The sequence below is a fragment of the Centruroides vittatus genome, unplaced genomic scaffold, assembly GCF_030686945.1.
Source record: "Centruroides vittatus isolate TY-2023 unplaced genomic scaffold, ASM3068694v2 scaffold_1167, whole genome shotgun sequence".
NCBI lineage: Eukaryota > Metazoa > Arthropoda > Arachnida > Scorpiones > Buthidae > Centruroides > Centruroides vittatus.
Genome location: NW_027122671.1, coordinates 2,143,309 through 2,157,063, shown reverse-complemented (window position 1 = coordinate 2,157,063; position 13,755 = coordinate 2,143,309).

Genomic DNA, 13,755 nt, shown 5'->3' with positions numbered 1-13,755 from the left:
AAGCCTTAGCATGCAATACTTATTATTGAGATCCTAATGTGTATTTTTAAAATTAGGACCGATTATTTTAAGATGATGTGCTGAATTTTTATTTGAAATCATTGTTCATTATGATTTGATTCTTATGTCATTATTGTAAAATTCAATTTTTTCTTACTTTTTTAATACGATCAATCATTAATAAGTAATATAAAAATTGAGAATGTGAAATGATCATCAAACCCTAGAAAAATTTTTCAAAATTGTTAGTATCGAATTAAAGAAATGAACTCTTTCACGATAATTTGTTTTCAAAAATATTTATTCTTTTATTTAATTTCTTAGTATCTATTATGTATCAAGTGAGATAAAGCAATAGTTATTAAAAACTCATTTACATTCAAGATGATGATTGTCTTGAATGATTTTCATTATATTTGTAATTTCTATAAGTCTTCCCACAAAAACTGTATTTGTAATAAATTTTAATATATATTCAATATATGTAGTACTAGGTATTAATAATAATAATAATGTAGCATAAATTAGAAATACAAGTTTCAAATTCTAGCTTTCTCTAAAGTCTTTGATAACTTTATATGGGAATTCATATAAGGAATAGTTATTCTGATAAATGATCAATTAATTCTGTTTAAGGATTTTTTTTTATTTAATAATGAATTGACAATAATAATTTATTTTTAATATAAATTAGTGAATTTCAAAATTAAAGAATTATGTAATAATAATAAAAACATTTATCAGCATTTTAAATTATATATTTGAAGGGAAAAACTTTGAAAGATAAAAGAAATTATTATTATTATTATTATAGCTTTATTCATCAATAGAATTTCTATAAATTAGATTTTCTTTGTGTTTTATATTTATTGCCTACAAATGTGATATTTAATATCAATTCAAGTTTTAGATTAGTGCCAAACTTTGTTCTTTAAATATTTATTAAGGAATTTTAAAATATATATTAATATTAAACTAAAGAGAAAAGAATCATTTCATAACATTACATTGGAAAATTTTTTCCTATATTAGAATTTTTAAGTTCTAATTCAAATTTACAAAGCTGTAATACAATACAGAAATGAAATATATTATATATCTATTTATTTTATAAACTATATTATACTAGCAACATGGAAAAAATTTTTTAAAGTCAGATTTTGAATATATGTAATTTCCTTTAATCTTTTACATTCCATATAGATTTATTGATCCAAAAAAACTTTATTGACTTAAGTATTATGTTTTGGTTGTGTTGTGTAATTTACAGCTAATTAAATGATTGGATTCAACTTACATCTATTTAACTGTAAATTGTTAAGATTCATATTAATCATATTTTCATTTTTATTACTTTAAAAAAATTTGCACTGATGCTTGAACATTGTTTTTAAATGAAAATATTTAACTGAAATACATAACACTTAACAATGATTATATAATACAGTATTTCAGATTTTTAATTACTTTCAACTATTTATGATGTGATTTTACAGTAATATCTTATAAAATTTAGGAAACTTTTGCTTTAGTTGAAGATTTTAAATTGATTTCAAAAGCTTTTATATAGTTTTGTTAAGGGTAATTATATATTTAAGTCTGTATGTGTAATTTAAGTGAAAATGATTAGAGAATTACTTTGCTTTCTTTTCAAAATATTTTAAATAAGTGAATTAAATTTATTTATACATAAAATTGATTAAATATTGCTTTGTAATATTTTGAGGATAACAGTTTCATTGCATTGAACAGTGAGTAATTTAATTCAATACATAACTTTTAAATAAATTTTTAGTAAAAATGTTATGTAAAGAAGATACATTTATTTCAAATGAGTTTATTTCTAGTTTAAAATTATTTAGGATTTTCCTGATCCAATTGCAGAAGTATTGAACAAGTAAGAATTTTACAACAGCATATTAAAATATATATACACACAGTATGGTCATAATTAAATGCTCTCTTCTGAGCTTTCTGAAACTCTATCAAATAAATAGGATGTCACTAAATTTGGTAGATATATTATTTAAGGTATGGGAAAAAGGATTTCACAAAAATTTAATTCCTAAATCTACTGATAAGCGCTGTTGTACAAAATGAAATATATTACAAGATGTATACAAACAAATAAAGATAGACCTGAAAATAAAGGTTAAGTTTTATATGTTACACATTTAACTATCTGGAGAAGTGATATTTTGTAATGTTATGCATTTTCCTATAAGGCTGACAAGTTAGAAACACTTATGATAAATGCTATATTCAAGTGTTGAATACAGGTATACCTCGCCTTACGTCGGTAATTGGTTCCAGGAGAGGCGATGTAAGTTGAATTTACGTACGAATTTGTGTAGTTACGACGTAAGTCAAAACTACGGTGGAAAACACCAATAATGAGCACTTAAAGACTGCTAAATAAGACAACAACACAGAAACACAGATGTTTTCATGTTTCGTTCTCTAGGATTTATGATGATTATATTAACATTTACTGTAAATGTACATATTTTAATATGATTTCATGTACTTTTAACGCTTTTCTAGTGATATTACGGCTTCAATATTTGTGGCAGAAGGATGTGAAGTCGAATAAAATGACTTAAACTTGATTTTTATTTTTCCATATGCTTTTTTGACAAACAACATATAATCGAGAATGACATAACTCGAGGTATACCTGTACACTATACTGAATGAAATTTCTGGTCTACAAAAATGGTGATCACATTAAATAATATTAACATGATTACAAGTGAAATCAATTGTTTTTTCAATTGATGAAATGTTTTTCTTTACATAATTATACAATATAATACAGCAATGACACGTTAGTTGAAATAAATGCAACACACAAAATTAGTATTAACTTTCAAATGGGATTTTGTTGTTTGTCTTTTCACACTGTAATTATTGGCAGATTTTAGAACAAATTTTTATTGAATCCTTTCTCTATGTCTTGAATAGTATACTTACCAAATTGTTGACATTTCAGTTGTTCAGTAAAAAGCCACAAACAGAAGATATTTAATTATGACTACCCTGAATATAACTTATGTTTGATTAACTAAATATTAAAAATGTATAGTTAAGGAAGTCAGCTTAAAAATCATCAACAAGAAGAAATAATGATTCTATTCTGAATTTCAGACAATAATAACAATAAACAAAGACTGAAAGCTTTGTTCATTGTTCAAATAAACAAAGATTTCAATCTTCGTTTATTCAATCAATCTTTTCAGCTTTCAAAGAGCTGAAAAGATTGTTTACTTCAAAATATTTTAGGATATGTCATCCCCAATTCCAACTGTGATCAGATATTTAAGCTTGTATTTGTTCCATATTCTAAAGAATATAAAATTTGGATGTTTTAAAAACATTCAAAATCCAAATGTTCAAAGGTTATTTATTTGGAAAAAAAATGTTTTAATATTATATTAATAATTTTTCTTAAATGAAATTAGTTTTATTGAGCTAAAGTTTGAAAAAAAATGTAGACCCATAAATTTCATAGCTGTCTGTCCTTCTTAATCTTGAGAATGGACTTGGATAGATGAAAGTTTAGACAAGATATGAAAAGCTTAGGGGCAAGAAGCCCTATTAATTATATATGAACTTCCAGTATAGACCAGAAGTCATGTGATTTTAGTTCAAAACTTTTTCCCATAACAGAGATACATAGATGACCAGCATAACTTTGTTGTTGTCAGGAAAAGTATGATGTACAGGGACAAGACACTAATAATTTGAGATCCAGAGTATAATTTTAAATTAGATAAATTAAAAATATGATTAACCAAAAATTGCAGCCTGACATTGTGATGATGTCACATTAATTTTTGCTCATTAGATTTTTGTATTATACAAATATATTTTTCATAAAATGATATAATAGAAAATCATTTACTGTATTTATAATTATTTATCAAATTTTAGTTGAGTTTATTTTCATAAACCAGTTTATTATATTTTTTTATAGTTGTTTTGACTTTAGTTACTATTTCTTTAATTTCTATAAACCAAATTATTGTTATATTCTTTTTACTCTGTGTTCACTAAGACCTTTTTTTTTAATAACATCTGGGACAGACCATCCTCCAAAAAAATTCCTGAGGTTGCTTTACCTGGATTTGATCCTAATCCTCCAGAGTGGTAAACTGATGTCTTAATTGCCTTGGCTGTCTGGTGATCAACAAAATTCTTTTTATTTGGTTATTAAATTATTATTCAATTTTTTTTATACTTTTGCTGTAAATTTTATTCAATTTTATTGTTTTCCTAGTTAAAATGTATTTATTAACATTATGAACATTGTGACTTTTTTTAGTAATACGTTATATTTTAAAAATTTTTTACAGTTTTCTTAAAGAATTACTTACAGAAAATTTCACATATAATAATATTTATATATGTCCTAATCTTATAAATATTGAATTGTTTTCATTCAGAATTAATCTTCTTTATGTCTGATTATTGATGATATACAGTTAACAAGCTTGGTCAAGCCGATCTCATAGTACGCTTCACAAAAGTGAATCAAATATTAATTTTGTTTAAAATAAATTTTATAAATTCTTGGAATCAAGTAGTTGTTGTGCATGCATGTGGACATGTGCAATAAATGGATTGAATGGAACATAACACTTAAGTAATAAACCGAAGTCATTGCGCATGCACCTGGACATCTGACAGACGGACAAAAGTTCTAAAATAAGCACTTCACCACTGTAGTGGAGCGTGCTAGAAATATATACAGTTCAAAATATTTTCAACTGTTTTATTCATGTATTTTATATATTCACATTCTTTATTAATTTCTTCAAATATATTTATGAAATTGCAAACAATTTCCATTGATATTTACTTTTTGGATTTTTTTATCATCTTTTTTAAAAACTTTCTATTATTTTATTATTAATTTCTATGCATGTCATAAAGAAACTGTAATCAATTATTTTAATCATTTGGAGTTCCTTATGCAGTTCTTCAAATTCCTAATATTTTTAGGTAATTTATTTTTAAATTTTATTTCAAGTATTCAATAATAAAAATGACTTGTAGATAGAGAAAAAAATTAAATATCAAACACTTTTTAAAATCATAATTTTTTTCACTTCTAGACATAATATAAAAACATCCTGTTTTAATTGTTAAATTTTTTAAACTTTATGCTACAAAGTTTAAAAAATTTCTCTTAAGATGATTAATAAATCACTTTGATTGATATGAAAACATTTTATTATCAATTAAATGTGTTTGTAGTATTGTTGAAGATTTGCAGAAGTAAATAGTTTATAGTTTGAATATCATTGAGCTATTGCAATATTGCCAATGCTTACTAGCTAATTTATTTTTTATTTATATGATAAAAAAAAGGAAATGTTACAATAGTGTATAATACAGTAGAGCGTCATTTATCCGAAAGCCGGTTAACCAAAACGTCGATTATCCGAAAGCTTTCCAGTCAGACTGTGTCGTGCTGAATCGAACATTTTTGATACTAGATTAACTTCTAAAGTATTATTTTTTTGTTTTTATATTTTTCAATATATTTATTTTGTTTGTACAAAATAAAGAAATAATTTTTAACGATACGATAGCCTCGATTATTATTATAAAAATTTTTGTTAGGCTTAAAATCGACGAAAATTCAACACAAAGCGACACGCAATGGAGAAAAATTCAACACAAAGCGACACGCAACGGAGAAAAATTTCAACGTCGGACAGGTTAATATATTTTTTCGTACATAATCAGTTATCCGAAAAATCAGTTATCCGAACAACCCCAGTTCCCAATTGATTCGGATAAACGACGCTCTACTGTACTTACAAATAAGCTGTTTTCTAGCCAAAGAGGATTATTATATTTAAAATAAATATAAGCTGGAAATCAAGGTTTTTAAATATGAAGCTGTTATTTGTTTAATGTTCAAGGATTCTGAAGATGGATCAGAAATAATAGTCTGACATTTATAATGTTAGACTATATTAGTTGATAAAAAGTCCTAAGCTCAGTTTTTTCATAATTTTTAATATCTTATATTTAAATGAATACTATATAATAATAATTAGATATATGATTTTGCAATAAAACTTTGCTTTCTTTAAATTATAGTTAATACTTTTTAAATAGAAAAAACTAATAAAGGTTAATATATTATATAAGAAATGTCTGTATTAAAATTTTAATGTTTATTTCATCTTCATAAGATTTGTTCAATTAAATTGAATACAAGTTTCTCTTATTGTCCAAAAGTTGAGCATTCCTACTGTATGAAATCTTTTATAAGATGAAATGGTGTAAAGCAAAGAAGCAATTATTATTAATTTACATGAAAAAATTTTTCAGCATATGCAGATAAAAAAAATAATTTGTCAAACCATACCAAATAGCATAGGCTTTTTCCCTTTAATAAATTATGTTGTATGTAGTCTGATTACTTCTCTTGTTTGGTTTCAGACCAGTTAGTGTGTGTGAAGAGAGCACACAGACTATAGACGATATTAGAAATAAATTAAGCTATTTTATGTCAACACATTGTCTTAATGTTTAATGGAAAAAAGTCCATAAAAGTGTGTAATGATATTAGCATTATTTACTTTAATTTTTTCAGTCTTGCTATTTTACTACAGTTAGTTTCATAATTATAATGTTGCCTCAAAAGTTATGAATTTGGGATGAAATATGAAGTAATACAACATGAATGAAAGATGATAATGAAAATATTGTCCATTTCGTATTTTTATGTCATTTCATGGAATTTAGTTTTCGGTGATTTACTCGATACTTTTGTACACAACAAAGAGTTTTCTTAATTTTGACAGGATATCATACGGAACTAAGCTATGTGAGTGTGAAATTGGCCGAATAGAGACTAAGCTTAAGGGAAAGAAGAGCATTCACTCAATTATGTATGAGTTAGGTTGTTTTCTGTGTATAATACAAATTTTTAAGAACAATCCTAATGAATCCAGAAAGGAGAACTGGATGCAAGTTTTCTTAAGAAATATATGACACGAATTGTCTATATTGTAATATTGCACGAATTACCTTCAATTCTATAAAATGCTGCAATGAAATTAATTAAATGAGAACGTAGACTAAATGTTTCCAAATTGACCATATGGTGTATTTTGCACCAAAACCCAAGTATTGAACATCAGAAGATGAAGCCAGAGTTACACTTACTTCTTTGGCAAATTGTTGCACATTTAGACATTGCTAAGAAAAACATGGTTTATGACTGGAAAAGTAAGATTTTTCATTTGATTTATTTGGCTCAATGTTGTTTAATTTTTTATTGGTCATGTAGGTTATTTTTTTGAATGAAAAAAAATTCAGCCTGAATGGGCCAATCAGTTCCAATTGTTATTAGAGAAATTTGTCTAATTCTTTTCCAAATGAAACTTTATTGATGGTGAATAGGGGTACTTTAATTAACGTAAACCCTGTAGTTTATATTAACAGGACTTTAACAGGGTATATTAACAGGACTTATTATACTGGAAGGGTTTACCCTTCCAGTATAATAAGTCCTGTTAATATATAGAAAGTACTAGTATACAAAATAAATTTTAAATAGAAGTTAAAAAGGACACAAAGGCATAATAATTAAACCCTGTAGTTTTAGCTTTAATTTATACTGAGTATCCCATAATTCTGAACAGCATTTAAAAAATTCATAATTTTTAACTATGTTAACTACGATGGTATGATATATGTTAGTAAGAAAGAGAGAAACAAAAACTTTTTTCATTCCTCATAAGTGCTCTGTGACTACCTTTTTTCACATATCTAGTCAATATGTAGTTGAATTTGGTCTATATGCATTCCTAGCAAATCAGGAGTAATATTAATTTTAGCTGTGATGCAAAGTTGAAGTTTGGAATGTCTCAAAGCATAGATGGTACATATATACAATTCTTAATGTTTCTCCACAGAAAAATTGCACGCCATTAAATCTGGTAGATGAGAAGGTCACTGAAGTAACACGTTGTCACTGCTTCCAGTGCAACTAATCCAGCAGTGTGGTAGTTGCTTGTTGAGATAAGTATGAACTACAATATGATGATAGCATGGTGCTCCATCTTATTAAACAATGAAAGTTTCACTGTCTTCCTGTAGTTAGAGAAGCCACTACTGCATGTACAGGCTCTACTGTTTGGTGAGGGTTTTGAGTTTTGGTAAATTAAATGACAGAACATTTTGTCTTGCTGTGTCAGCACCATTTTCAGGAAGCTCTGTGCCCTGGCAGTAACCGCTATACTAATTGCCTTAGACAGGGAATGTCTGTTTCTTCTCTTTTTACTAACATATTTCATACCATTGTAAGTGACATTGTTTATGAATTATGAATTTTCTAAATATTTACAGACTTATTGGGGACACTATATATACAAATATTAATGTTTAAAATGATAAAATAATTTTTTAAGCCTATCAAAAATGATCATGATACTTATTTTTAACTCTTTCCATCCTTTGGGCAGTAAGAGGACCTTTTTTAACAAGCCTGTTATGAATGAGCCTACAATGAAACAGCTAGATGTTGAAGGACAAGGCTCAACATATCTAGAAGGTCCACTCCTAAAAAATTCCCGGGGTTAAATGATCATAATACTGTCATTTTTTACCATCAAATCTATAATTTGATTATTATATTTGCATTTTGTTAAAATATATTCTGTTGAATATTGGAAAAATCTTTTGGAAATAAAATAATTTAAAATTTGAAATGTATTTGGACATCTTTCACAATTTAAAATTTTTAAAAATTTAGAACTGTCATTTAAATAAAGTAGATTTGTCTTTACAAATAAAGCATGCATTTCTTATATCATTATATGAATTTTTTTTTACTAATGTTGTAATTAATTTTTTTTCTTGTAAAAGTAAAAAGATCTCATTATACTGCTTACTTTCATTGTATATTATTTATATAGAAGATATATTTTGATAATTTATTATAATAAAACATTCCTTTTAAGATTATTTTACAATATCTGAATATTAGAACAGTGAACTGCAATTTTATTAAACAAAATTAATTCTTTCAACTCTGTTTTTAAGTTTGTGGTTTTCATAAAATTAATGCAAAATAAAAATTTATTTAAATAATAATTAAATATTTTGCATGTAACAGAACATGTTGGCTGTTGTATAGATTACTCCCAGTGGAATTTCGGGACTTTGAGTATATATCTGAACTGAAGGAACCGAGACAATTTCAACGGTACCCTACTTTTGGACCGGAGACGAAAAATAACAAAGTTATCGTATTTACGATTTCTTGCCTTTCACAATGCATTCTACGCCATTTTAGAGTTTTCCATGGTAATGTATTTAATCCAACCGCGCGTGGACTTGCAGCCTTGAATATCAATTGAGCTGAAATAAAAGGTTTTCTATTTTTGTTTTTTGTCTCACCAGCTATCCATTTCTGAAGTTTGTCTCAATAGTTTGGAACCACCCTTTATAATAATTTTTCACACACAGCATAATATACTGTACATTTATACAGTAATTTCTAATGTTTTCTATCAAAAAAAGTTTCCATTTTGAATTCTTTACTATACCGCTGAAGTATATAATTTAAGTTAAAATGTTTTGGTTTTTAATGTAATTTAATATTTTAAAATTTTATTTAAAAATAAAAAATATTGACATTTTTTTGGAAAAGAAAAAATTAAGGTTATAATGGAATCATATTTCTTTAACAAATGATATATTTTATAGAAACATTTTTCTTTCACATTGAAACACATTAAAAATTTATCTTCAATCTTTTTAATTAATTTTTCTTAAGTATATTTTATTACATTATTTATGTAATAAACAAATTTAATGATGATATTCCTCTATTATATACAAGGCTTAGAGGTTTAATAAAAGAAAAAATATAACTTGCATTGTTTTCATATCAGACTGGAAGTCAGTATGCATTTTATGTTGCCATTTGTGAGAAATACCATACCTTGGTACTGAGGTAACTAGTACATGCACAGAAATGCAAAATAGGTGCATGCTAATGAAGGACTAGGTGATAGGTTATAGTGAATGGAGCAAGTTATTTGGACATGCTGCAACTTATGCTATTCCTCAACCTTCTCCTGGTACCATTTTTTAATAAAATATGACTTCTCCCTTTTTTGTAATTTAGATAAAATAATTTGAGTGGAGTTTCCAAGATGATTGGTTCTTACACCTTTGGACTTTTTCCTGTTGGACTTCACGATTAATCAAATGTATTGTACATCTATGCAGAACTTGAATGATTTGAAACACAGAACCTGTCAGGCTATCAATAATGTCACACCTCATGCTATTGAATATGTGGTTGAAGTGGAATACAAGTTGGATATTTGCTATGCTAATGTTGGTGCACATATTGAAGTCTGAGCATTTAAAAAAATCTGCTAGAGATTTTGTACTAGAAGATGACAACTTTTTCTTTAAAATTATGATAAGTTTTTAATTTATACTCTTCTTTTATTAAACCTCTAAGCCAGACACTCTGTATTTTTAATTAGATTACTTTTGTTATAAAACTTATTTGTGTTTTGAATTGAAAACTCTTATGTGCTATTTTGATGATTAAGATATCAATTATATTCAGAATTGCTTTAAATACTTAAATGACTTATATTATATGATATTTATTATTAAGCAGTTTAAATTTCTTTTTAATCTGCTATATTTTCTTGATATATGATAGGATTATAAAATAGACATTTTAAGCGTACAACTGTAAACATATATCTTGTACATAAAACAAAAGAATGCAAATTTCTCAAAACTTATTTTAAAAATATGAGTAAATAATAATAACAATAATAACTAAACACTATTTTTATCAATAAACTATATACATATAATAGAAATTTTAAAATACCATTTTCAGATGTTAAAACATACTTTTAACATTTGAAAAAATTAAAATTTCTGTTAAGTGAATATATTTTTGTCTAATAATTATTCATATTATATATCCAAACATTAAAGATAATTCTATGTCTTCTATAATATATATATATTATATATGAATAGGAAACTTGAATAAAAATGTAATTGAGTTAAAAGTATTTTAATTTTCACATCAATTGTATTCTTTATAATTTGTTTAAAATTTCATACTAAAAATAAAAGCTTAACTATTTAATTTCAGATTAGAATATATATAGTATTCAGATTCAAATATGAAGATTAATTATTAGAGGAATAGTGTGGGCTTCTATTGCTGATCACTTCCAGTAGTCAACCATGTAAGTTGAAATTTGTATGTAATTAGTCCGGGTTTTGTCAAGTCATTTTCACATGAAGCATCATAAGACAACTAAATTCTCAATGGCATGTAAGAATAACAAGTTGTGTCACTCAAAGTAATGGGAAAAATTATTACACCAACAACCCCCCCCTTCCGATAGTTGACCATAGGGAGGCATTGTCGCGTCTTTAGAACAGTGTTCCTCAACATTTTTCTATTTGTGGCACACCCATGACTCAACACGGCACACAAAAATGTTATTTCCCTCAAAAACATATGATATGATACTATTAATAGAATTATGTAATGCCACTGACCTGTTATTTATTATTATGATTAAACAGACATCAACACCTGTGAGCAACGTATAATTTCTTAGAATACATAAAAATGCATGGCTTGTAATAAAGAATAAACAAACATCATCATATTTCATCAGTACTGCGGCAGTGAATGAAATACAAGCATAAGAAACACAACAACTGTGATAAAAATATATACCGTATTAGCCCGAATATAACGCGATATTTTTCTACCATTTATTTTCCGTTAAAAAATCAACTCGCGCTAAATTCAGGGTTTAAGTAATGGAATGTAATATAAACAAGGACATTTTCCTACAGAGATTGAAACGCGACTGAACGTCAGACCTAGCTCGACCGACCGCTTCAAAACAACCATGTGATCTAGTTAGTAGGCCTGCGCTTTTGTTTGCATATCGCTACTATAGTAAGGCTATGTCTCCGCTTGTTCGAAGTTCATTAGTCACGTGATTTTTCGACCGCCTTTTAGTCACGTGGGCTCTCACAGACGCCATTTTTTATCTTAAAATTGTGAAATTTTTGGCTTTGCTCGAAAAATTATTATTACATCTTTCTTTTCTTTATTTTCTCTACTTTTAAACAATGTAAAATATTTCTATATTGACAAAAATGCTTTCTTTGTGTCGAATTTAATGTAATTTGATACGTAAAACGCAAAAAATAAACATATCAAATTTCAACTCGCTGTAATTTATCTCATGTTTCACCGATTGCCATCGGGTTTGTTTGTAAATGGGGAAGAAATATGACTCATTCAAGTTAAGTCAGTAGAAATTTCGTACTACTGCGAGAAAATTTGTCAATAGACCCGCTTTACCTTCTAACGTGAAAGTCAATAAACGCTAATTGTTTTATAACCCTATTTTCAAATGCTTTTTTCTGAGTTGTAAATCGACCAATTGACTAAGTTTTTATTTTGTTTTACTCAGAAAAATGTGTTTAAGATTTAACAGATATTTTCTTTACACTTTTACACATGAATTTTATTTTTAATTTTTTATGTGATATAGTCGTATGTTAGGCTTAACTCGATCATTGACATGAATGTAACCTGTGTTATTAGCTATAAATACCTAAATAAATGCTTATCTGATTGAATTTTACTTTCTTTGAATTCTTTTATGAGTATTATTTTTTTTTCTAAATATCTTTATGAAAATTTTGGAGTCGCGTTAAATTCGGGGTCGCGTTATATTCGGGCTAATATGGTAAATAAAACTTGAAATTAACAGAATATGTAAAAGTTCACGTCACACCTTTCACCATGTGACGGCACACCAGTTGCGGAACACTGCTTTAGAATATAATAAGGGCTCCATGTTTCAGGTGTATATTTTTTACAAAATGTCTATTATTGAGCTTGCTTATCCTTTCACAGTTGCCACATACGTGAGTCTCTCAATGAAGGAAAAACCCAATTGTCAACTGTCATAAATGATCATGTGACCTGCTGGTTGACTACTGGGTGAACAGCCTGTGATTAAATTATTTTTTTTCATGATGTAAACAAAGGTCTAATAAAAAAATTTTTTTTTTATGACAAGTATAGAACAAACTTTATTTTTATATATGAATTTTGCTTTTGGTGTTACTACACATCATCATAAAAAATATCAAAGTCCAAAACAGCTTTAAATGGTTGACTACTGGCCATTATCCTATTACAGTATATACAGTAAGACCCCACTTAACACAGGGATGCATTCCTAGACAACAAAGTGCTAAGTGAAACAGCATTAAACGAGGTCATTTTAACATATAGTAAAGAGTGAAAGGGGAACACGCAACCAAAAATAAACAAATTTTACTATAATTTTCAGTTATTTTTATATTAATTTGCATAATGATAAATATTAAATAACACACAAACATATGTACACAGAAGTGTAAAGTTCATTTTTTGTGATGAAGGTCCTGGCTTTTCTGAAATTCTTGTTTTTTTGCAATAAAGTTGTGTAGTTTCATTTGTTGCTTTTTTTCTTTCCTTAAGCAAATGTCGGTAGCAGAACATCACATTCAAAATGCCTCGTTTTGCTTTTGTTCTCCTTCAAAATCTGGATCATTTGCTACAATTTGATCAACGATTTCGGTTATTGTTACCAAACTTTTACTAAGGAAATCTGTAGCAAGTTCTTTGGGTACTTCGTTTTCAGAATCTCTATTTTCCAG